This window comes from Macrotis lagotis, chromosome 5 (genome assembly GCF_037893015.1).
Source record: "Macrotis lagotis isolate mMagLag1 chromosome 5, bilby.v1.9.chrom.fasta, whole genome shotgun sequence".
Taxonomy (NCBI): domain Eukaryota; kingdom Metazoa; phylum Chordata; class Mammalia; order Peramelemorphia; family Peramelidae; genus Macrotis; species Macrotis lagotis.
This window is the reverse complement of record NC_133662.1, coordinates 242046899-242072844: the sequence shown is the minus strand read 5'-3', so window position 1 is coordinate 242072844 and position 25946 is coordinate 242046899. Positions and strand designations below refer to the sequence as shown.

The 25946-nt window shown below is 42.5% G+C and overlaps 1 protein-coding gene across 3 annotated transcripts in view; it reads right to left on the bottom strand.

The window, feature by feature from the left end:
* Window positions 1–25946, bottom strand: part of NXN (nucleoredoxin) — a 168847-nt gene that overhangs the window by 120755 nt on the left and 22146 nt on the right. For 2 of the 3 annotated variants that reach the window (XM_074189151.1, XM_074189152.1), the window contains exon 1: window positions 1–25946. This exon is cut by the window's left edge; it is cut by the window's right edge and continues 21388 nt beyond it. The exons of the other annotated variant lie outside the window; for it this stretch is intronic. The gene's annotated coding sequence lies outside the window, so the exon portion shown is untranslated. 3 annotated transcript variants of the gene reach the window in all.

The window sequence follows — 25946 nt, the reverse complement described above, 5'->3', positions numbered from 1 at the left end:
CAAACTACTAAGTTGCCACTGCGGAGATTTAAATACCAATCTTGTTGCTTTTAGAGCCAGCTCTAGGAGCTTCAGAGCTATGACTTTATCCTGCTTGGTTGAGGCTGCTAAGGAAGGACTGAAAAGGAAGGCTAAGGGTGCAGACGATCCTGTTTTAACCTGAAGATACTCAAAGAACAACACTTACATACACCAAAGAGAGATTAGTGAATTTGGGGTAATATTAGACAACAGTCTTTATTTAGGGGAAGACAGGGGATCAGCAATGGCTAATTTTCGTTCTGGAAACAAACTCAATTAGGTTAAAAACTCATTTCTTGCTTTCCATGTTCTTTATGCTGCTTTATCATGTTCTGCCTGACAGTTGCTAATATGAGTAACACCTAAGTAAGGAATGCCCCAAACTGCATCTGAGGGAATGTATTGAATTAAAACGAGTAAAAGACCATACCAAAATTATAATTTATACAGGGGATATGTTTTATGAATGGCAGCATTGTGTAACTGATAAAAAGCTATGCTTGGAGTCAGGAAGACCTGGTTTCAAATCCTGTCTCATTTACTCACTAGCTGTATGTCCCTGAAATTTTCTAGGCCTCAGTTCCTCATCTGTAGAATGAGGGGATTCAACTAAAAGGACCTCTAAATCTATGATGCTATGATTTTATAAATCAAAAAAACTTTTTGTGTTTATTTTCACCTCAAAGGAGAAAAGTAGCCTTTAAATTCAAATAAATTTTCTAACCAACTCAAATTCTTATGCATAAAATTTTTACTTTCTGTCTCATTCATCTTATCAGTTCTTTAACCTGTGGCCACTTTGGAGACTCAAGTCTAAACTCTGGAGTTTGGCTTCCTCAGATGGCAGAGTCCAGGCACAAGTGTGTGTGACTCCTCTGGGCCACTCTCTCAACCTGTGCTTGCTCATTCATGTGGCCTCTAGAGGGGCTGCTTTTCTCAGATCTGAGAAAGGTGTCCTGGGGGGAGGTGTTTCTATAAGCTAAAAATAGGATCACACTTCGGAGCACAATGGGAGTAGGTGGGGCACATATGCAGGATAAACCTGGCAAAGTTCTGAAGAATACCACAAGTTTCTCAAATTGCTTCACCGAAGTATGAAAGTAATTCAAAGCCTGATGTATTTCTCTTGGACTTATAGATGATTTCATTTGATCTTAAGAGTCAGAGAATATGGGTTCAAATCCTAGCTCTGCTCTGTGGGTAAGCCAGCTGCTTCATCTCTTGGGGTCCCAGCATCTTCTCTGCAAGATGAGAGTTGGAGGGGTGGCTAGGTGGCGTAGTGGATAAAGCACCAGCCTTGGAGTCAGGAGTACCTAGGTTCAAATCCGATCTCAGACACTTCATAATTACCTAGCTGTATGGCCTTGAACAAGTCACTTAACCCCATTTGCCTTGCAAAAACCTAAAAAAGAAAAAAACCTAAAAAAAAAAGATGAGAGTTGGACAACTTTAAATCTGTGATATTAGAAAGGCTGCGAGATAAGGTAAAAATGATCATTCCTGCTTTAAAAGATGAAAAAATTATGGTTCAGACAAGTGAAATGACTTAATTAATTAATTAAGGTCAGACAGCAAGAGAGTGGTGAAGCCAGGATGCAATATAGGTTTTTAGACTCTGGATCGTGTGTGTGTGTGTGTGTGTGTGTGTGTGTGTGTGTGTGTGTGTGTATGTGTTTTCTTTATTACACCATGCTGACTTTTAAATAAATACAGGGAACATGATATAATGAATAGAAAACTGGACTTGGAGTCCAGAAGAACAGGGTTCAAATCCCATCTCATATACTTACTAGCTATGTGACCCTAGGTAAGTCACTTAAACTGGCTGAAGGAAGAAAAGAAGGAAAAAAAGTCTTATTAACCACCAAGCTTTATAAATATTATCTCATTTGAACCTTGTTACTTAAGAGGGAGGTGATTATTCCCATTTTACAGTTGAGGAAACTGAGGCAGACAAAGGTTAGGTGAGTTGCCCAAAGTCACCCAGCTAGTAACTTTCTGACTCCAGGCCCTGGGGCTCTATTCCACAGGGCCACCTAGCTGTGCCTCAGTTTCTTTATCTATAAAATGAGGAGGCTGGAGATAGAGGCCTCTACAATCCCTTCCAGCTCAAGGTCTATTATCTTATGAACTGAATTACCCAGACTTCCAGAGGTAAACTAACTGAATTAATTACACCCTAAGCTCCCAAATACAAAAGGCATTTTGTTTTTTCCAAAGTTATTTTACAGGGCAGAGGTGAGTACATTCCTTTTCTATTATGAAGTCAGCATTTACATACCTCAGAGTTTCTTTTAAAGAGCTTCAGAAAACATGTTTTCCAAACAACTTAGACTTAAGAACCAGCATTAAGGCAAGGCCAGGCCACAATTTAAGATGACCATGGTGAACTAAGGGACCTACCTAGCTGACAGAAGTATCAGGAAGCAGAGTAAGATAAATAATTATTTTTACCAAGCATATTTACTACAAAAGTTTTCCTTTTCTTTTCTTTTTTTTTTTAATAATGGTGGGGGAGCTGAGAAGGAGGTCAAGTAGAGGGGGAGAGAAAAGGGGTAGTGATAACGAAAGGAAAAAAAAGAAGGAAGGAAGAATGAGAGGAAAGAAGGAAAGCTAGGGAAGAAGTGAAGAAAGGAAGAAAAGAGGGAAGGGAAAGAGAAAGGAAGGAAAGGAGGGAGGGAGGGAGAAAGAAAAAGAAAGAAGAAAAAAGTCCCTGAAGTACTTTTTTAAAAATGTTCAAACCACAGAAGAAAGGTCACAAAGAAACAGACCAGAACAACTTTGAAAGTTACACAGTGGATTATATATTTAAAAATTAATTTATACATACTTGAAACTCAGTTTCATGTAATCTTTGTGAATCTACTACGTATATGAACATGCTAATGTTATCTGGTGTTAGAAGTTCAGCACGGGATAAATGAATTATGTTAATAAGATAATTACAGAGCACAGGAAGGAAGAGAAGGAGGCCATTCTCTGCATATACTGAGTTTGTGGAATGAACAGTGAAAGACTGAAGGGGGGAGGGAAGGACAAGAAGGGATTCCCTAAAACAAGGCTCTTGGCATGTTTACTTCTTATTCCCAGAGGAAAATGACAGGCCTGGTGCTGGTAGAGAACAGGAGCAGCAGCCACTGGCCTCAGAGACCTTTCTGGGCCAGCTTGAGGCTGTCCTGAACAAAAGGACCCTGATCATTCAGATGAATCCATGGCCTTTTCCTTCAGTCTCTCCTTGATGCCCTTCATTGGGCATACCCTTCCTCTACCAAACTCTAATTTAACTTAATCAACTTAATCAACTTTAAAATATCCATGGGAAGGGCGGCTAGGTAGTGTAGTGGATAGAGCACCAGCCCTGGAGTCAGGAGTACCTGAGTTCAAATCCAGCCTCAGACACTTAATAATTACCTAGCTATGTGGCCTTGGGCAAGCCACTTAACCCCATTTGCCTTGCAAAAACTAAAAAAAAAAAAAAATATATATATATATATATATATATCCATGGGAAACTCACCTGTTATAGGAGTCCTCTTTGAATTCCCCGGAGCCCTTCTCCTACTCAAACTACATTTATGTCATAAAAATTTTAGATATGATTGTATTTTAACTAAATCCTGTAAAGGTTGGGCTGGCTTCACTTATCACCCTCCCTAGGACAGTGCTTGGCTTAACCACTGCTTGTTGACTGATTTGGTTCATTGTATCCTGTTTTTAAATGCTTAGAATTATTACATAAATGTGAACATATTAATGTTTGGGGCAAAATTCAGATGTATTTGTCTCTACCACCAATATCCTAAATACTTGGACTTCAAGCAATGATATTCCTTGCCCTTTATCAATTGTAAATTAGAATTAGAGATCAGGGTTTGATGGCGCATCAACCTACAATTTACAACCAAGAATAAAATGTTAACCATTTGACCCTTAGTCCTTCAAAACTTCAGTTTTCTGCTTATCTTTACTATGCATCCAGCCTATTTTTATTCAGAATAAAAGTGTTTCCCAGGAAAACAAGAAGTGGTTGTTAATAACTTTAAAAGTCTAAATACTTTGAAACCCATTCTCTAAAGATTAGGCCAAAGAATAAGATTCAGAAGCCACATCTGTGCTAGATTACCAAATAAAGATGAGCAGATCATAGAGACAGGCTCAAACTAAAGCCGAGTCGCCCCGAGGCATCCTTGGCCAAGATTCCTCCAAGGCCAGTGATGATGGCTAGCAGTCTGGCCATACACACAAAAAGCCATTGTTCCCCCTGCCCGTGACTCTCCCCAGAGAGCTACACCATCGCTCACAATGGGGGTCTCTGACACAGCAGGTGCAACTGACTGTGGATCACTGACCTCCTGGGAAGAAGCCAACCCCTCACCCCAGCCCCACCACAGGCCTCTGTCGCTCTGGGATTCCTAGTCTTCCCCGGGCTACAACAGCCTATTTCTATTGGATCCAATATATACTCTAAAGTGGACACTTATTTTTATAATGAAAGCAAATTAAAGAGAGTTTCCTAGCACTCATTTTAGAAACTGGATGGGTCTTCATTGAATGCTCCAAAAGCAAAGTGTCTAAAATTCTACATAACTTCTTTGATAAATCTACTGACAATTAATTTATATTTGTGTGTGTAATGGGAGGAATCATTCCAAACCAAGGTTTGGATAAGCCCCTTTATTTAGTTCTACACAATCAACATTTATTAAGTGCTCCCTGGATTGCTAAGCCCTGGAGATACTAGATCTCTACACATTAACAGGGCTAATAACAAATCAGTGAGAATAGAAAGCTTGATCTTGGATCGGAGTAAGGGAGAAAAGAACACCAGTGGTTTCCCACAGCATCATGACAGCATGTTGCCTACAACATATAGAATATCAATGAATTAAAAAAGACTTAAGTCTTTTAGAAAGTAAACCTTTTAAGTATAATTTTCACCCGGGGCCTTTCCTGTTGGAGATTAAGCTTAAATCATAAAATGATAGAAACATAGATTTGGAGCTGGAAGGGTCCTCTTACTGTTGACCTGCCCAGGGTCCCACAACCAGGACGTGCTAGAGGTGAGCTTTGAGCTCAAGTTCCCTGACTCTGAGTCAATTCAAAAGGTCATGCTGCCTGTTCTTCAGGCCTCATTGTTTCAGTTCATGCTTCAGTTAAAAAAAAACAAAACATCAGCCTAGCCCCTCTCTAATAATCCCAACCTGAGTTTCAAACCAGGAAAAGAATAATTTCTTTACAGCAACATTTTCCTTCTGCACCGCTTCCCCCTCCCCAGTTGTCCTTTGGCAAAGATTTAGACAAAAAATAATTTACACCTTGAGCAAATTAGGATATTAGGATCATGAAAGTAGAAGCTGCAAAAGATCTCAGAAGTCAACACACTCACAATAAGGGAAACTGAGGTCTAGAGAGGTTACCCCAAGGTCCGCTGGCTTCTAAATAATAAAATTAACCTGGAATTTGATGGTAAGTTCTCTGACCCGGAATTTAGTAGGCTTTCCAAGACTCACACTGCCTCTCACATTATAGAACAAAGCTTCCTAGTTTGGTGCCAGACATGAGGATTGGCTCCCGAAAGAATGCTGGAACAAGGCATGGTTTGCAAGCTGGCTGCTGTTTGTTTAGCGAGCCTGCCGCCTTTCAGTGGAGAGGCCAGACCTTGGGAACCTGTGCCTCTACATGTGCTATCTTGTGCTTGGGGTTTGTGGAATACAGTGAGTTTTGGTTTACTCTGAAAGGCAAATATGGAGTGGTGGCTTGGTCCAGGAGACAGATGATAGAGTGTTCCCACTACAGAGGTCATCAGTCTTGTCCACTATTGAAATGTCTTCTCACCAGCACTGTTAAACATGAAACCGCAACCTAACTAGATCAACTAGGGAATGGATTTTCTTCAGAATTTTGGGAATATAACATATAACTTCTTTAGACGGAGCCAAACAAATATGTATTATTTCTATTTAAAAGACAAGCACACTTGCACTCTACATGTGGTACAAGAGTACATCTGAAAAAGGCAACCCAGACACTTTTGGCCACTGAAAAACACTTATCTGGCCAAATTCCAATCCAAGTCACCGCACTCTACTCACTTCATGTGGACTTTCTAGTTGGGCAGAGTACTCACTTGCTGCCATTCATTATTTCTTCACCTTGCCTCTAGACTTTTAAAATATCCATTAGGTTTTATCCCACCTGGAAGGTGCCTCAACAGTCTCTGCAAAGAGAACAGTCAACAAAATACATGTTTCATGGATGTCCCTACCAGTCAAGACCCCAGAGTCATCCCACGCTTTTGCTCACACTCTGGAATTCTCCACCCTCTTGCCCTTTCCCACCATACCTGCCCTACCAAATTCCTACACTGGGAACCACACTCTCTTTCCAATTTCAAAACCCACTCTGGCTTTTGGTTGCTAGAAGCAGCTGGAGAATTAGGAAATGAAGTCACTTGGCTCCCCAACAGACTCTATCTATCTGACCTCAGCTGGGCACTCAATGCTGTTTGGTGGAAAAATCCATTGACTTCAACCACAGGGGCTCTTCCAGACTCTTCCTGAAGCTTCCAGGCCCTTGTCTCCCTCTCTGTGGGTAGTTAGGCTTCCTACTTCCCTGAGAAGATTACAACCATCAAGAACGAGTGCCTCCCAATGCTCCTTTCTCTACCTTCTAAGAAGGCTTTATCTCATAAGCAGATGTTGAGATGAAAAGGGTCACCCAGGTCATCTAGTCCTGCTTATGGAAGAGCAGAGAGACAAGGGGCTTGCCTATGATTCCACAGAAAGTGACGGCAGAGGCAGGACTGGGATCCAGGTCCTCCGCCCCAAGCCAAGGGATCTTTTGACTTCACCAGGCAGCTTGAGGCCTTTCCTTCACCATGTTGTTTCCTTGGTATAAATCTGTCTCCAGCTCTGACCTCTCTCTTGAAGTGGTCCAAGGTCACAAAGGTAGATTTAGTCCTGAATCTTTGGCTTCCAAAGTCAGTGTTCCTCTCAAATGCATTCTTCCTCTTAGAATTATAGTCTTTTTTTTTCACCATTTTGAAAAATAAGTGGAGCACAGAAGTTTTCAGATTTAATAAATTAATTAATTTCAAAAGCCTGGCCTAATAGTTACCCATTGTATGAAGTGTTGCTATTCTCTGAGAAGAGATGGCGGGGGCATTGCTTACGATTTGTTTGCTACACTATTAGAAGGCATGGAAGTCCAAAATGCAGGATGAAACTGAGACAAGGTGTCTCCCATGGATACAAACATTAGGTTCTCCTTACACCCCTCTCAACAGTTCAGATGTGGTGGGATCCGGAGGTTCTAGGATCAAAAAGGAATGAAGAAAAAGGGGCAGAATAATGTCAGGGCCCAATGTTCATTCTGCATGTCTTTCCCAAAGTAGGTTGTGGAATCCCAGGAGACTTCTATGGTTTTTGCTCTCAGGAACTGGTCTGAGGGCTCTGCAAAGGGGAAAATGGAGGCTGGCAGGAATGTCCTGTGATCATATGTGTATAGCAGCCATGAGGACAAAGTGAGAAGGGAAGGAGAAGACTAGAGAGGGGGACGAAATGTCGGAACAGACATCAGGGTGAGGCAACAAAATCTACTAAGGGTTTGGATGAGGCCCTGTAGGGAATTATCAAACCCTGCTGAAACTTGCTCCATTCTCTGAGGCCACCACACTCCATGAAACCCTTCTACTACCTCTCCTTCTTCCTTGGTAGGTTATCTTAAACATTTTTAAGTCAAGTCAACAAACACTGATTATTTACTATGGAGCAGGCACTGTATAGTGCTGTGCAAACACAGGTAAAATGAGGAGAGGGAAAGCAGTGCCGGTGGAGGTGGGGAGGGCTGCAAAGCCTCGTGTATGAGGGAAGATGGAAGCTGAAGCTTGAGGGAAGCCAGGAGGTAGAGTTGAGGAAGCCAGACCATTCCAGGGGTGGGTGTGAGGAGATGGAGGGGCCTGTACAAAGGACAATAAGAAGACTGATTGATGCCCTGGCCTGCAGAGAAGCACAGGAATGAATGAATGCTTATTGAACTGAATTCATGTAGTACCATCTCGGGGCAGGTAGGGTAGAACACTGGGCATAGATTTAGGAAGATCTGAATTCAAATCCAGCCTCAGACATGTACTAGCTGTGTGACCCCAGGCAAGCCATTTAACCCCATTTGCTTCAGTTTCCTCATCTGTAAAATGAACTGAAGGAAATGACAAACCACCTCAGGGACTTTGCCAAGAAAACCCTGAATGGAGTCAGAGTCAGAGTCTGGGCTACTGCATGACCTAGGAGAGGGCATTAGACTTGGGAGTCAGGAAGGCTGGGTTCACATTCTGCCTCAGACATCATCGCTCTGTGCCTCAGTTTCTTCATCAATGATAGGAGGGAGCTGGACTTGCTAGCCTCTTCAGTGTCTTCCACTTCAGAACTAGAATCCTATTTTTAAAATAGAGTTAAATAGAAAAATGAGCTCTTGGGTGCTTACAGTTATACAAATGGGAGTGAAATGGTGGAACAGACAGAGAGAGGCTAGCAAATCAAAGCAAAGTTACTAGAGGGAGGTGGTGGGCAGGGCTTTGAAGGCAGACGGGCACCTAGCCTGAGCAGGCAGGGGAGGACAGGGCTCCCAGGCAAGGGGTAAGAGTGAGAGCAGACCTGAGGCAGCTCTGGAGTTGTCGAGCAGGTTTGGTGGCAAGATATCTGCAAAACACAGTTACTGGTCTGAGTTCATCCAGCAAACTTGGGTGAGAAGGGGGGAAATGGGTAATATAGTATTTACTGATGGAAATTTGGGCTCTTCCCAGTCACTGTCATTTCCTACACACACACCCACACCCACAGACACACACGGTGGAGACAAACATCAAAGGGGAAGTTCAGCTGACAACCCAGAACACATCCCACAGTTCTATTTTATTTTAAAGCACAGACTCCTCTTTTGCTTCTGTTAAAGGATAGTTACCACCCCAGGCTATGCAAGTAGCACAGGCAGCATAGGTAGGGGAAAACTGCTGGATGAGGCATGAGTTCAAATCCTGCCTCAAATACTACCTAGCTGGATTAGTCTAGGCCTTAGGTGCCTCAACTAAAGCCAGGGGTTTGGACTTGTGACCTCTCAGTTCCAAATCTATGATCCTATGACAATAAGGCTCCTTTCTTCTCCAAAACACAGAAAAATACAGAAATTATAGTATTAAGGCATTGGAAAAGGAAGGAATGAGCCCTGAAGTGGGCATGGGGTAGGAAAACCAAATTTCTACATCAAAGTGGTCTTTGGAGGACGGGACATGGGAGAAAGGGGAGGAGGCAGCAATAAAACCCAGGCCTTCTCACTTAGAAGAGACTGAAAAACCTCCAACAAGTGAAACCATAGAGCACCAGGAGCCCCAGGCCAGGAGAAAGCCCAGGAGCAGGGCCAAGAAAGCAGAGCTCCCCTGCCGGGGGCAAAGAAAAGCCTCATGCACCAACAAGTTGCTTTCCTGTGGCTTGCCTTGGACTGCCCAATCCACAGGGCCCTCCCAGCGCCTGCCAGCCTCAGAGCTCCAGAGCCTACCATGGGCCTGCCTGGGCAGGGCTGCACCGGGAGCCTGACTTCAGCTGCCATGATCTCACACCAGCCCAGGTTGACCTTCATCTCTGGCCTGACTGGACTGACTCCACCAAGATACAGTCCTATCTAATGTTCCCACAATTCCTTTACAGAGAATACCCAATTTCTCATGACATTTTAACTGGTAAAGTTCCAACTTTACAAATAAAAGTGAAGACATATTTTAGAGGTGAAGACAGCCTAGGAGAAGAAAAGGGAGATTTACTCAAAACTCACGGAATAAAGAGATGATCTAGTCAAACCCCTTGTTTTAGATGTAAGAAAATAATAATAAAAAGAATTTACATTTTACAAAGGACTTGAGAAGGAATGTGAAATAATGGATAGGAGAATGGGCTTGTACTCAGGAAGACCTGAGTTCAAATCCTACCTGCAGACATTTCCTAGCTTTGTGACCCAGACAAGTCATTTAAACTCTCTGTATCTCAGTTTCCTCCACTGTAAGTGTCACTTTTCTAGCTCTAAACTATGATCTTATAAATGATTAAGACAACGAAAATGGAAATATCAATAATACAAAATGAAATGTTTTATAATTCTAAGGCAAAGACTGGACTTGGAAAAGTTAAGAATGTACAGCTACCCTCGGAAGAGGTGAGATTACGGGTACAAAATGCCTCACATCCTGTCATATCTATTCAGTATTGGCTGATTTACTGAATTTATTTTATCCTCTCTTTTCAGCCTGTTATGAAAGTTGGCTTTCAAGGGGAGGCTAGGTGGCACAGTGAATAGAGCAGTGGCCTTGGAGTCAGGAGTACCTGGGTTCAAATCTGGCCTCAGACACTTAATAATTACCTAGCTGTGTGACCTTGGGCAAGCCACTTTATTCCCATTGCCATGAAAAAAAATTTTAAAAATAAAAAAAGAAAGTTAGCTTTCTGGATAGGAAAAGGGGAGAGAGATATGTTCAGAAGTGAATATGAATTATCAAAAATAGTCTCAATAAAAAAAATTTAAAAGAAAAAAGTACATCACCGTGCTTCCCTCACCTGACTTCTCTAAAGCAGGGAGTGTCAGCGCCATCAGCTCAGAGAGGAAGGGGCATACCCAGAGATGCCAAGCCAGACGGTGCAGGGCTGGGATCAGATTGGCAGGAGGGACACATGAGATTAATTATAGGAAAAAGAGCCAGTTGTTTCTAGTTTTATTCTTTGTCCCTCTCCACCAGGCACATTTACAGGACAGCGAGTATTTTATTAGTATCTATTTTATTTTTGACCTTTAGGCATTTAAATAATACTTTATTTTAAATGTCATTCTTTTAAAAAATCAGTAACTTATATTAATGTATATTCACATTATACCTAGTATTCTAATCATCATGAGTAAGACATCATTTTCTCTTCCAATGTCTATGGGTCACAGGGTCTCATACGGAATAACTGACTAAATAGGATTGAATGAAGACAGATGAACACTAAGGTGTTCACCTCCCTGTCCTAATAACACTTCCAAATCCCAGAGGATGAACAAATTCATTTGCTATAAAGGTTCAAATTTATACTATGGACAGAACTGCAGGACTTGAAGATTTGCAAAGGGCTTAACAGATATTACCTTATCTGATTCTCACAACAACCCTGTGGGACAGTCACTGCTATTATTCCTCCTCTTTTATGAGGAAACTAAGATTGATGTGCCCAGGGTCACACAACTGGGAAGTGTCTGAGGTGGGATCCGAATCCATCTCTTTCTGGCTCCAGGCTCAGTGCTCAAGCCATAATGCCACCATACAGTCTCTCTGCCTGAGAATAGGGATTATTTCATTCTTTGCTTATATAATTCGAGCACCTAGCACAGGGTCTGACATAAAGCAAGCCTTCCATAAATGCCTATTGATGGCCTGAAATTCATATAGACAATTCCATTAAATGAAAGCTAGGCTATTACACTGCCTTTCTCATCAGCGACCTGCTGACTCTGTGTTGTCTCAGCAATAATCAGAGGTACTATCTCTCCTACCTGTTCTAGGTTACTGCCAACTCTGACTTGTGAAAGAGACAGAAGAAGGGCAATGGAAGGTGATTCCCAGGCTCTTCCTTCAGTTTGAAAGATAGCCAAAGGAGATCCCTTTGTCCCAGGTAACAAAGGGCAGGGCCCTGTTCTCTCATCTCCAATCGGTGGCTCTCAGGTATGGAAAAATCTCCTCACTAAGAAAGGGCCAGAAGAGGAATCACTACCCATTTAAGCGCTTTGCTTTTCTGTGTGTTTCTTCCATACTTCAAATCAAGTCACTTCTCATTCACAACAATGGAATCAAAGGATAAACCAAAATAAAGTCAGACAGGAGCAAAACCCAACAAAAACAACCAAGAGGAAGGCTTCTAAGATTATTAAAGTACATGTCCATCTTCTCTTCCATCTCAACAAATCAACAACAAGAAGCACCTGGGAAGGTGAGAAACAGCATTAAAACATTCATCAATGTGTGAGTGTATTGGAGGAAGTGATCCTCCAGAAATAAACCCAATGCCAACAGGGCAGATGGGAAGAAAACTCTAAGAAGCATTTCTAAGAGTGATCATCACTATGTTAATGATTTGTAGGGGAAATGGAAAAAAATCTTTCTAAAACTCCACAATGCTGGTAGAACTCCCCTGAAGCATTAGATATAAAGTAAAGAACATGTTACGTCATCAGTGATACACATCTTGGATCCTCCCCCTTCATCCTCTTTCTTCCTGTCTCAGTGCCACCCAGGTCTAGGTCATTAACATTTTAAACCTATGCCTTCCTCCACCCTCCAAGTCTCCAGGCTCCTCCTTCTCCAAATGGGAATTCCTTTACCATACTATCAGACTCACAACTTGGAGAAAGTTTGTCTGAATCCTTGATTTGTTATTTACTAGCTGTGTGACCCTAGACCAAGGCCCTTCCCCTTTGTGGCATTAGATTTCCCCATCTGTGGTTAGATTAGATTATCTATAAAATGCCTCTGCTCGGGGCAGATAGGTGGCACAGTGGATAGAGCACCAGCGCTGGAGTTAGGAGGATCTGAGTTCAAATCTGTCCTCAGACACTTAATAATTGCCTAGCTTGTATGACCTCGGGCAAGTCACTTAACCCCATTGCCTTAAAAAAAATTTTTAAATACCTCTGCTCAACAACCTTCAATAGACTCCCATTTGCTCCTGCATCAAATTTAAACATCTCCTAAAGTTCTCTATAACTTGAACCCACTTACTCTTCCAATCCAACTTTCCTTCTGCCTGCTCCCTCCTGTTTACTGCTCCAGTTCAGCCATCTCCTCACTGTCCTCCAAACACACGATGTATCTTTCCTCACGTGGTATTTCTTCATTTCTCCCCTACACCTCCTCCCTAAGTCCTAGCCATCCTTCAAGTCCTGCTTCCTCCAAGGGCCCTTCCCGCTTGCAAATTCTTATCATCACATTCAGGAGATTTAGAGTTGGAAAGGTCCTTAGAGAATAACTCCATTCACCCCCTTATTTCATGGGGAAGAAATGAAGACCTAGAAAGGAGAGGTGACTTAGACAAGGTCACTAAATTTTGTTGCTGTTACTGAAGGACAATCAGATCTCACAGCAGAAACCTTTTTTATGTGTTATGTCCTTCATTAAAATGTGAAATCTCTGAAAGCAGAAACTGTTTCTGCCCTTCTCTTTATTTGACCCAGAGTAAACAATAAATGTCTTTTCATTCATTCATCCATGCATTCATCCATTCATTCAATAATCATTGATTTTTCTAGAGTTGTTTGGTTCTTGCACTTTTTTATCAAAGAAGACCAGAATGACATCACTATGTTTGAGATAAATTACAATGTGTCCAACTGTGGCTGAGCAGACCACTATGAGCTCGGAATGCTCCAACTTAGGTTGGACACAAATAGTCCATGTAAACGCCTGGGGTGGGTACTCTAAACTTATGGAGGTCACGTTTCCTCTGAGCTGCTTCAATTCTGCCTTCCTCATAGAGTACAGCCCCTCACTGACAAGGGCACGCCATACTGGGTGGTTCTGTGCCAGGGTCTTCCATGTTGTACAATCAGTTCTAAAGTTCTTCAATGAGACTTTCATGCTATCTCGGTATTGCTTCTTCTGACCCCCTTGGGAGCACTTGCCCTGTGTAAGTATGTATCTGGCATTCTAACACCATATGTCCAGCCCATGGTAGTTGCACTCTCTGTGGTATGTTGGAATGCCTGGCAATTTAACTCGAGAAAGGACCCCAGTGTCTGGTGTCTTCTCCTGCCAGGTGATCTTCAGAATCTTCCTGAGATAATTTAAATGGAAATAATTCAGTTTCCTGACATGGCTCTAGTAGACTGTCCAGGTTTCACAGGTATATAGCAATGAGGTCAGCAACAGAGTTTTATAGATTTTCAGTCTGGTAATCAGTCTAATACCTCTACTCTCCCAAACTTTCTTTCAGAGCCTCCCAAATATTGAGCTAGCTCTGGCATTGCATGTGTCAACCCCATTGTCAACATGTACCTCCTTGGAAAGGACACTGCCAAGGGAAGTGAACTTATCCACAGTCCTCAAAACTTCTCTATTTGCTATAATCGATCCTTCCACATTTGGATGGTGTGGTGCTGGCTGATGGAGCACCTGGGTTTTCTTGGTGTTCACTGTTAGACCAAAATGAGCACAGCAGTAGAGAATCAATCTATACTGTGTTACATCTCAGCTTCAGAGGCTGCACTGAGGCACCATCACCTGCAAACAAAAGATCCTGCACTTTGGTCTTGGCTTGTTGCCTTTTCAAGTTGAAGAATTTGCCCTCAGTGCGATAGCTGACCTTGAGGCCACATTCATCCTCAGTGAAGGCATTTGATAATGTGGCTGAAAACAATCATGCTAAAAATTATGGGAACAAAGACACATTTTTGTTTGACTCCATTGGTGACTGGGAAATCTCAAGAGTATCACCCACTATCTAAAACCTGGGCAAACACGAAATCATGAAACTAATGTGCAATAATGATGAACTTCTCTGGGCAACCAAATTTTGACATAATTTTCCATAAACCCTCACACTGACAGTATCAAAGTTTGGTCAGATCTAAAAACATTGTGTACAGGACTCTGTTCTGTTCCTGGCATTTTTCCTGGAGTTACTGGGCAGCAAACACCATATCAACCCTTTCTGAAGCCTTTTCCTGTTTTCCTGTTTCTAGAGTATTTGAAGTTAGAAAGCACTTTCTATTGTATACAATTGGAAAACAAATAAAACATTCATATAATAAAAAAATCACTTTCAGAGCTGGGTATTTAATAAGCAATGGCTTTATCAGTATCACAGGATCCTGCCCAAAATGTTCAGGATGCTTAGGTTTGCTGCAATAAGAGCCATAAGGACTTGAAGTACCAGATGTCTTTAAAAAGAAGTCATCATAAAGTCATGCATAGTTTTCCATCATGATGAATGAGATGCTTTGGACAAGAGAGTTCCCCAGGGGTGGCTAGGTGGCGGAGTGGATAAAGCACTGGCCCTGGAGTCAGGAGTACCTGGGTTCAAATCCGGTCTCAGACACTTAATAATGACCTAGCTGTGTGGCCTTGGGCAAGCCACTTAACCCCATTTGCCTTGCAAAAACCTTAAAGAGAGAGAGAGAGAGAGAGAGAGAGAGTTCCCCAAATAACTGAAGATTTACTATCAAACATAAAACCTGGGGTAGTTAGGTAGTATGGTGGAGAGAGCACTGACCCTGGGGTCAGGAGGTTCTGTGTGACTTTGGGCAAGTCACTTAATCCCATTGCCCCCCCCACACACACACATACAAAAACAAAAAAAACAAACAAACAATAGACCTTCAATATAATTGAAATAAAAGTATTCTTTCACCCTACTATCAAGAGGACTACTCCCAGTGGCTGCTAAGGAAATCAGAGAATGGTGTTTTCCTTTCCTCCTGTTCCCCCACTCATAGTAAAGATCATGCTCATGGCCACTATCCAGCCCTATCTCCAAGCTCTTTTCATCCACGTCCTTTCCCACTCATCACCTCTTCTTTTCTATGCTTTTTCTTATTGATCCCTTTTGTCTTAAAGCTTCTTCTGGGTTTTCATGTGGCAAAGACTAATCATTTATAAATATTAATAGCCAATCAATCTTCACTTCCTTCAGCTCTGTAAACCAAGTCAATAACAATACATCATTTCTAACTATTCTCAACCATTTTCGTTACTAAAAGACTTTGAAAAGAGTAAGTCCAAAGATGGCTTCCTACCCCTTATTACAACTTCTGAGGTGGCACAGTAGATAGAGCACTGGCCTTGGATTCAGGAAGACAGGAGTTCGAATCCAGCTTCAGACACTTCTCACTTAACTAGCTGTGTGACCTTGGGCAAGTCACTTAACCCTGATTACCTAGCATCCAGAGTCGTGATTCATATCTGGCCACTGGACCCAAAATGGCTCTGGAGTGAGGCTGTTTACTTAGCACAGCAAGCACCCCTCTCACTCAAATCCTATTCATGTGCTTATCATGGTATCCCCTTTCTGATGTCATGATCTTCTTTGAAAATGAAGGACAAACATTAATGGACACTTGATGATAACAGAAAGGCTGATACCTAGATGGACAGATGTCTACAATTTTACAGTACTGTCTTCCTAAAAATGATCCCTTGCCAAAATATCTTCAGCTGACATGCCAGCAAGTATTTTTAATACATAAAAGGTGCTCTGCTAGACGCTAGAAATGTAAGAGCTAATATATGGTTAATATACAGTGCTTCTGAAGTCAGCAAAGACTTAATCAAAGGCTGGGAGATGTAGAGATGGAGGGGCCTCAGAGATCACCTAGTCTACCCCATGGTCTTACAGAGGAGTACCTGAGGCACTTATTTCCCCTGAAACCTCATAACATCCCCAAGAACTAAGAACATATAATTCTATAGAACAGCTGACAGAACTGACCATTTTGAGTCTCCAAATCACAGCCACAGCCAGGAAGTATCAGAGGCAGAATCGGAACCTACGCCTTCTTGGCTCCTGTGCACCATTTACTGCTGGCCACCAATCCAATTCTTCCTCCAATAACTCCAGGAACACAATCCTCAGAACCTGGCTGAGAAACAGCACCTCAGTGGAAGCTCATTCTCACTGATCAAGTCCATTCTCACTGGTCCATTCTGTAATATTTGGAGCATCTATTAAGTGGATCTGTGGCTTGGAATAATAATGTTTAAAGTTAGTTCAATCTAGTCATTTGACCAAAAAAAGGAAATGGAAGCACCAAAGAAGCCAAGTGACCTGCCCAAGGTCACACTGCTAGTCAGCAGCAGGGTCAGGCCTAGAAATTCTTGCTCTTTGCACTCTCCTACTTGAAGGCTCAGCTTCCTGCAAGGCTGCTGAGAGTGATCAATGAGGCAGTTCATTTAACAATAAGATGATGCCATGGAGTCCAGACTTGGTACAAAAGTAATAAGTAAATAAGTAAATATTACTCATACCATCCAGCCTCTAAAGTCTCCTTACCTTGTATATCCTTCACACCTAGGCATGTGGCTTGAGGTGCTAGACTAGGGAGTCAGAACTCCTCTGCTTCTGACATCCAGCCTTCAAGATATTTTAGAGACATCCCTTTTCCTACAACTAAGGCCCAACAAGCAGGCAGGCTCTGAGCTTCCAGGGCCCTGAAAGTCACATCCATCACATCTCTTGACACATTCACAATCCCTGTACCTTGTTCCTGTCGAGTAAACTGAACAACGCCCTGCACTCTTGTTCCAGTTACAGAACTCTGGTTGTGTGCCCTTCAGAGTAATCAGTACCCTAAAACTTGAGACAATCAACTAAGGAACTGTTCCCACAGGACCCAGGAGAGACACACATGAGCCTGTCATGGAAACTGCAACTCAAGACCTAAAAATGGTTTTGTCAAGGTCCAGACCACTTGTGAGTTTGATGTATATAAACTCTGCCTTTCCTCCAGCAAGATAATCCCTCCCCCTCAGGAACAATTCCACTTGCAAGAGTTGTTTTCCTCCCTCTGAAATCAATTAAACTTCTGTTTGATCTCTGACTTTTCTGCTCTAACCTGCCCTGTTCAGCTCAGCTCAGCTATTCATAGCTAATTAGAGGCCAGTTCCAGGCAGGTTGACAAATCTGAACCATGTATTAGATGTGTGACCCTGGACAAGTCACTTAACTAACACTTACCTCAGTTTCCTCATCTGTAAAATAGAAACTAACAGCCCAGGGCTGTTGGGAGAATCAAATAAATTAACATTTGTAAAGAGCACAAGCCTTAAAACACTTTATAAAAATTAGCTGTCATTATTATCATTTTTACAGAAATGTGAAATCCTGATAAAAGTAACTTTTGAGATATCAGTCACAAATGAGGAAAACGATATAATTTCTGCTGCTATTTTTTTCATTTATCTCTATTTCCACTACCAAAAGAAAAATGCTGTTACAGAATCCCTTTGCACGTCTTCCTGTGACTGCTGGAACCTTCTGCTGTTATGTCCCCAGACTACTTCAGCCTCCACCCTTTTTCTCACCCTGTTCATCCAAGTTCTCCTGAGCTGATCTCCCCAGTGGCAGATCTGATGGGTCTCGCTCAGTTACAAGACAAAGGCATCCTGGAGGCCTAGCATCTGAATATACCTACCAATGGGGTAAACAGCAGCTCAGCTGTTGCTCAGCCAGCATCCCCACCCCACCCCCCGAAAAATGCTGAAGCCAAGCATCTGGGTCGGTCAGGATGTAATTTGTGCCAATACTGGCTTCCCGTTTAGAGGTGAAACAATGACTAGGCCGATGCCAGTCTGCCTAAGGAATGGCCAAAAGTCAGAGATTTTACTCAGGAGGAAGTCCGAGCTCCCCTTCAGTTCTATCACCTCCTTGGTAGAGATCTATCTAGCTCAGCATGGTATCTTTTAACTAGCAAAGAGACAGAGGAGTTCAGGTCAACATCACTGACTGAGGCAATGAAATCAATGTGATTTTTTTTTTAAAACAAAAGCTGCAAAGAGTCAAGAAAGAATACCAACACGATCCTTTTGTACAATTAAAGAAAGGTAAGAAACTAGGGACTTGAAAAAGCATAAATCTTGCTATTTTAGCTCAAAATATACATTGTGCTGAGAAATGTCAGAGAGGTTTAAATTTTTTAAAGAACTTAGATAAAGAGTCTCTTGTTTTCTTTCCTGAGGGTCAACTGAACCATTCACACGGGGGCCTCACCCACTCCTTCATTTGAGGCCCAATATAGAACACCACAGTTCTTAGCCCACTGGCTCTCTACAGACAGATGTAAGCTTGAGCTGTGGCTTTGAAACCACAATTCTGAATTTACATTGATATGTTTTGGGAGGAGAAAGCAATTTCTCTCTCTCTCTGTGCATATACATATATATATTAATACACACACATACATCCAGATAGATATAGATATATATATAGTCATCTACAAAGTCAAAGTACTTGAACCTAGATAACTAGCCCCAGTGTGGCAAGGTGGAGTCATAGACAAGAATTATGGACAGCAACTTGACCAAGGAAGTTACAGTTGGCATAAGCCGGGCAACAAGATAAGTCTTCAGAGGATCTCCCTGACAAACCACAACTCTATGAGAAACACTTTCCCTTCTCCCAAGAATACCTCAAGACACAGGTTGCACAAAAGCATAGGGCCCCTCCAAATATGACTGGGATCACAGAGCTGCTACAGATGGAGGATTTGCTCTCTGGGATATCAAACAACCCCTAGAGCATCTTTCTCTAGGTGTTTCCTTGAGGGGTTGAAAATTTCTGTTTCATCTAAAGCTACACTTTCTCAGTCATTCCAGGAACTTCATCACAGTTTCTCCCCTATTGTGGGAAGGGGGGGTCTTTAGAATATCAAACTAAACTTTACAAATCCAATTTCTACACAAAAGACACAAATATTAACAGACCCAGTGATAGTGATAAGAGAGGATCACAGATTGAGAACTAGTAAGATCCTTAGACTTCCTTTAGTCCAACCCCCTCCCATTTTACAATTGGGCAAGCTAAGGCCAGAGTCTTAAAGTCACTAACCTAAGGTTACACAGGTAAAATAAGGGGCAGCAACAGCATTTGAACTTGGGTCCTGGGGCGGCTAGGTGGCGCAGTGGATAAAGCACTGGCCCTGGAGTCAGGAGTACCTGGGTTCAAATCTGGTCTCAGACACTTAATAATTACCTAGTTGTGTGGCCTTGGGCAAGCCACTTAACCCCATTTGCCTTGCAAAAACCTAAAAATAAACAAAACTGAACTTGGGTCCTTTGCCTCCAAGGTCATCACTCTTTCTATCTCCTCACACACTGCTCAGATGGGTTTACCACCATACACAGTTTTTGTTCAAGGGTTTTCAAGCCTTAAGAATTTATCATTAGCATTATCAGAGATTTCAAGCAAAAAACACCTGGAAAAGCATAGGTGTTCAGTGTTTATTTGGTGGCTGAGTCATACAACAAAAGCTAGGGATAAAAGACAGACAGAGCTCTAGTATCTGAGGAATGTTAAAAGGAAGCCTCCAGCACCTCAGGAAGATGCTTCATGGAGTACAGATGGGAGACAAAGACAAGAGTCTCCCAGGATGAGAAGTTGTCAGGCAGGCTCCCAAACTGATGAGATCTCAGATCTCCTAAGCAAATTACATTGGCTTGCTAAATGAAAGAAGAACCTGGGACATCAATGACTATGGAGAGACGAGAACATGTTTCTACTGGCTAGTCTTTTCCCTGAAGAGGTTTTCTTCTTGTGGGCATGCGCGCTTAAGTTTGGGGTATTTTCTATCAAATATCTTTTGAAACTCTGAGTTGGTAGGGGTGTCAGCTGTGGAAAATAGCCTGCTACAACTACCTCGGTTGGCCTAGGCTGGCAACGTTCCACTTCCATGTATGGAAATATATGAAACTAGTAAAACCACAGGCATGAGCCCGGGCAGGGCTCAGGGGGTGGGGGCCAGCATTCCTCCAGTCAAAGCAAAGCATGGGCCTAGAGGGATCGTCAACACGAACCTGTCACTGGAATACAAAAAGCTTTCCAGGTCCCCTCCCCCGACTGACACAAGTGTACTGGCTTCTACACTGAAAAAAAGTTTTTTCATTCTTGTCCCTGGTAAATGCCCAGTCTACTCTTCCAGCCCTATTTCACATTGCCCCCTCTGCTGTAACCTACTTAACTGGCTTCCTTCGTGGGCTCTTCATTCACTGCTAACTAACAGTCTCTGAAAAACTCCAGGTTTGACTTCTTCCTTGACTTCTTAAAACCCTAAACTTGTTTCAAGCCCCAGGTCAAATGTCACTTCTATGAGGCCTACCCCCTCACCTGAGGGGGGGTAGGAGTCATCTCTGGTCATAGGGTCCTAACTCTAGAGCTGAAAAGGACTTCCAAAGTCCTTACTAGACAGAGAGGTAAAGGGAGCTAACCAAAGACATTGTATGTCTTTTATTTTCAAAGACAGACAAGGACATCACAGGTGATGACTTGAATCTTGAGTGAATTGGATTTCAGGGAGGTAGAGTTGCCCAAAGACGCCAAAGTGACAAAATACAACTCCAAAACAAAGATTGTAGTTTTTTCCCCAACATCAAGTGACTTTTTCTTCTGAACTCTCACAGCCCTAAGTTTACATCTCTCTCTTACACTAAGCATGTTTACCTTAGACCCTGCCGAGCTGGAAAAGTTTTAGTAGTGGCCAGGGAGCAGGAGGCGAGATGAGAGATCCAGGAGGTTCAGGGACCTGCCCAATGTCATGGAGTCAGTAAGCAGCTAAGGTGAGGTTTGCAGAGCTGGTGCTTCAGAGGTCATCTGTAAAACAAGTCTAGGAAGACCATAGTAGTTTCCTTGTTTAAGCTGCGTAAGAATGTAGCAAAGGGTAGTCTACAGCAGTGGTATAAAATTCAAATAGAAATGTATCTCTACAACCCACATACTGGCTTCAGAAAACTACAAAATTAATGTTATATTATAATTTTATTTATTTTTTTAAAACATGTAATTAAATATTATTTTAATCTGTTTCTTGAGGTTAATGCCTCTTGTTGCTATTGCCCTTCAGTCATTTTTTCAGTCATACCTGATGAGACATAGGTAATCACTCTCTTTTGAGGGTATTCATTGTCATTGTCATTGTCATTGTTCAGTTGCTTTTCTGTCATATCTAACTCCATGACTCCATTTGGGGTATTCTTGACAAAGAAACTGGAATGGTTTGCCATTTCCTTCTCATTTTACAGTTGAAGAAAACTGAGGCAAAAAGGGTTAAAGTGATTTGACCAGAGTCACATAACTAGTAAGTGTCTAAGGCTAGAAATGAACTCAGGAAAATAAGTCTTCCTGACTCCAGGCCAAGTACTCTATCTTCTGTGCCACAACTTTGCCACACTTTATTTATAACGTATTGATATTATTGTTATTGCTGTGATTGCTACTAGTGTATGGAGACAAGACTGTCCTGATTTTCCCAGGCAGTGGGAAAAGAAAGGTGACCCAGCAAAAGCTTCTAGAGTTAAGTGGATAATGGATAGAATACAGGAATTGGGTGTCAAGGAGTTCCAATCCCATCTCAGATATTCCCTGGTTCTGTGATCTTAGACAGGTCAGTTCACCTCTCCTATGCCTCAGCTTCTTCATTTGTAAAATGAGGAAGTTGGACTTGGGAGCTTCTAAGACTCTATATCTGATCTTGCCACTTGGCCCAGATGGCTGCGGAGGAGAGAGTGAGACTGGTGACTTTGGTGTAGTGCTGCCTTCTTTAAGTCCAGTTCACTTGCATGTCATGGCCTCTCTGATGTCGTGCTCTTCTTCAAGAATAAAGGACAAACGATAAAGAGCCTATGAGAATCTTGGCCAGCCAAAAATGCTGTTATATAGATTCATAGAAAGTGAATGCCTCACTGAGATCCATAGACAAGCTGCCTCCGAGGGGGGAAAAAAAAGAGTGGAGAGAGCAGGCTGAGGGAGAGTGCTCATTTCCTTTCCCATTCAGGAAAACACATAGAGTGACTCTCAAACCCAAAAGGAAAAGTGTTTTCTCAGCACAGAGAAGGAATCCCTTTCTGGAGGCTGGCACAGCCCAGCTCATGTTCAACCTGGGCTCTGTGGGCTTTGAGAAAGCGATTCTCTTCTAGTGGCCTCAGTTCCACCTGATCCAGCTATTTAATTGGCTTTGGTTCCTTTGCCTTTTACAACTGTATAACTATCTTCATCTATACAGAGCCAAAATCTCACTACAGTGAGCTTTCATTTTTAGTCAATAAATAATTCACGTTTCCCTTGTGACCTCGGAACAGCCTGCAAAGCAGGGACAGGAAGTGAGGTAGGATGACGATCTCCTTTCCATAATGTTCCAGGATCACATTTCCTATCTTCGATCCCAAGGATGCATCACAGCTAGTGAAATACGTGTATGATTTTATAGCAGTATTTTAGAGTACTTTAAATGATTTATTAATAAGAAATTACTTTTGAAACTAGCCCACTCCAAGGAATTACACCAACTGACTTCTCCCTCTAGTCGGAAACCATTCTGCATTTTATAAGCTCCCCTGCCCAGCTGTCATCATTCTGGATATTCATGAGTCCCAGGATGAACACTTGTCAAGGGCTGCTCTGTCCTGCATTTGCTTTTCGGATACTTCCTCTTCTCTTCCCCAGCTTTGGATGACCTCCACAATGCAGCTGGGCAAATTCCCATGACCCAAGGCCAGTGAGCAGAGTTCCTGAGGCTCAGGTCACTGCCTCCCCCCAGGAGGACTAAAAGTACTCCGAATAGAAGTTCTTTCACTAGAATATGTCAGGTTGACTGAAGAAGAGCCTGGCCATACTCCACGAATCTCTTTACCAGTCCTCCCCCAGGACCCCAAACATGACCAGGGCAGCAGGCAGTCAATACAGCAACAATCACCCTGTGAAACTCTGGGCAAGCTCTTGGCCTTAGTTCAATTCCTTTCTTATACTTTACATATCTTGGTCCTGGGATTCCTCCTCGAGGCCTTCAGGCAGTGAGGTCATCTGTTTGCTTGTTCAGTGGCCAAATTACAAGCACTCAAGGTATCCCATTCAGGAGGCTTCTTTTCTCAGACCACAGAGGCCTGGCCAAAAGACCCAGATAAAATCAGTGGGGCTTCAGCCTCTGTCGTCCCATTCCTTCCCTCCATTCTTCCTCTCAGCAATGCCTCACAAAGGCTCTAATAAATTCTTGTTGATCTGACTCTTTCCCTTTCCCCCTGCCTCTTCCACACAGGGTGAAGAATGCCAAAGTGTCAGGGTGAAGTAGAGTGCAAAGGAGAGTGCAGGCCCAACCATGGGTGTGCCTCTAGTCAGGAACTTTTTGGGTGGTTCAGATACTGTGCACCTTAGGGTCCTAAATTTCTAAGGGGGTGGGCTAGATGACCATTAGGCTTTTTCCCTTCCAGCTCTAAAATGCAGTGACCCTGAAAAGAACAAAGTCGATTTTCATTTTTTCCTCTGGGGCCAAAAGCACCAGAAGAACTCCAGGTGGGGGGAGGGAGGGTAGTTTCTTGGGGTGATGCTGATCCTTCATTCTCAAAGACCATGACAGGGAGACGATGCCATGACAAGCCCATGATCTGAGTGAGAGGATGCTGTGCAAAGTCACCAGCCTCACTTTCTTCTACAGAGCTATCTGGGTCCAGTGGCCAGACAGGGATAAGGATGACTGGAGATGGCCCTGAATGGGAGGCAATGAAGGTTAAATGACTTGCTCAAATTCACATAGCTAGAAAGTGGCAAGTGTCTGAAACTGGATTTGAACTCCCATCCTCCTGACTCCAAGGGTCCCTTCTCTCCACTGCACCACCAAGTTGCCTTGGCTCCCTGGGGTGAACTTGCCTTATATAAGTCATTTATTACAGATAATCAGGGATACCTAGAAGGACAATGCAGACCCTATCTTCATGGGGGGAGGAAAATAACCTCACCATAGGGACAGCTCCTTTTTCCATGAAGAGCTCTTGGCTCTCTAGTATTTGTCCCACCCACCCAATGTTGGGAGGGCAGACTTTACACATGGAGGTGACAAATCCCCTAACTAGGAAGCCTTCTGATCTCTGAGGGCTGTCTCTGACCTGGCAAGGGTTAGCAAACCCAGAAGAGGCTTTCTCAGGTGGAGATCATGACTCAGTGAGAATGACAGCACCCAACTCACATAACTGTCCAAAGGATCAAATGAGATAATATATGTAAATATTTTATAAAACTTAAAGCATTACAGAAATGAGAACTACTATTGTTATTACTATATAACATAAATAAGATAACATATAACATAAATAATACATATATTACTGTCTAAAATGGAGGCAGTGTGTCCTGGTAGAAACATCACTAGACTGGAGGTAAAGTAGCTCAGTCTGAGTCCTTCATTCACTACTTACTCTCTTTATAATCTGGGACAGGTATCAGTTTTCTCTTTTGTATAATAAGTCTGGACTGATCAATGTTAGAAGGGAAGTAGCAAATCTGGGACACTAATACATTGTTGGTGGAGCTGTGAACTCATCCATTTCTGGAGAGCAATTTGGAATTACGCTCAAAGGGCAACAAAAATGTGCATCCCCTTTGATCCAGCAATACCACTACTGGGTCTATACCCTGAAGAGATGATGGGAAAAGGGTAAAAACAGCACTTGTACAAAAATATTCATAGCAGCCCTGTTTGTGATGGCAAAGAATTGGAAATCAAGTAACTGTCCTTCAATTGGGGAAATGGCTTAGCAAACTGTGGTATCTGTATGTCCATGGAACACTATTGTTCTATTAGAAACCAGGAGGGATGGGAATTCAGGGAAGCCTGGAGGGATTTGCATGAACTGATGCTGAGTGAGATGAGCAGAACCAGAAAAACCTTGTACACCCTAACAGCAACATGGGGGTGATGATCAACCTTGATTCCATCAGTGCAACAATCAGGGACAGTTTTGGACTGTCTGTGATGAAGAATACCATCTGTATCCAGAGAAAGAACTGTGGAGTTTGAACAAAGACCAAAGACTATTACCTTCAATTTAGAAAAAAAAACATTATCTTATTATGTAATTTTGCTATCTCTTATACTTTATTTTTCTTCCTTAAGGATATGATTTCTCTCTCATCACATTCAATTTGGATCAATGGAAACAATGTAAAGACTGGCAAATTGCCTTCTATGGGGGGGTGGAGGGAGGGAAGCAAGATTAGGGGAAAAATTATAAAACTCAAAATAAATAAAATCTTTGGGGAAAAATAATAAGTCTGGACTTGTAGTCTGGGAGGGCCCTTTGGGCTCAAAATCTATGGGTCTAGGAGCCTATAAAGTCTAAGAAGCATGATGGCAACAAGGACAGTAATTATGGCACAAACAAA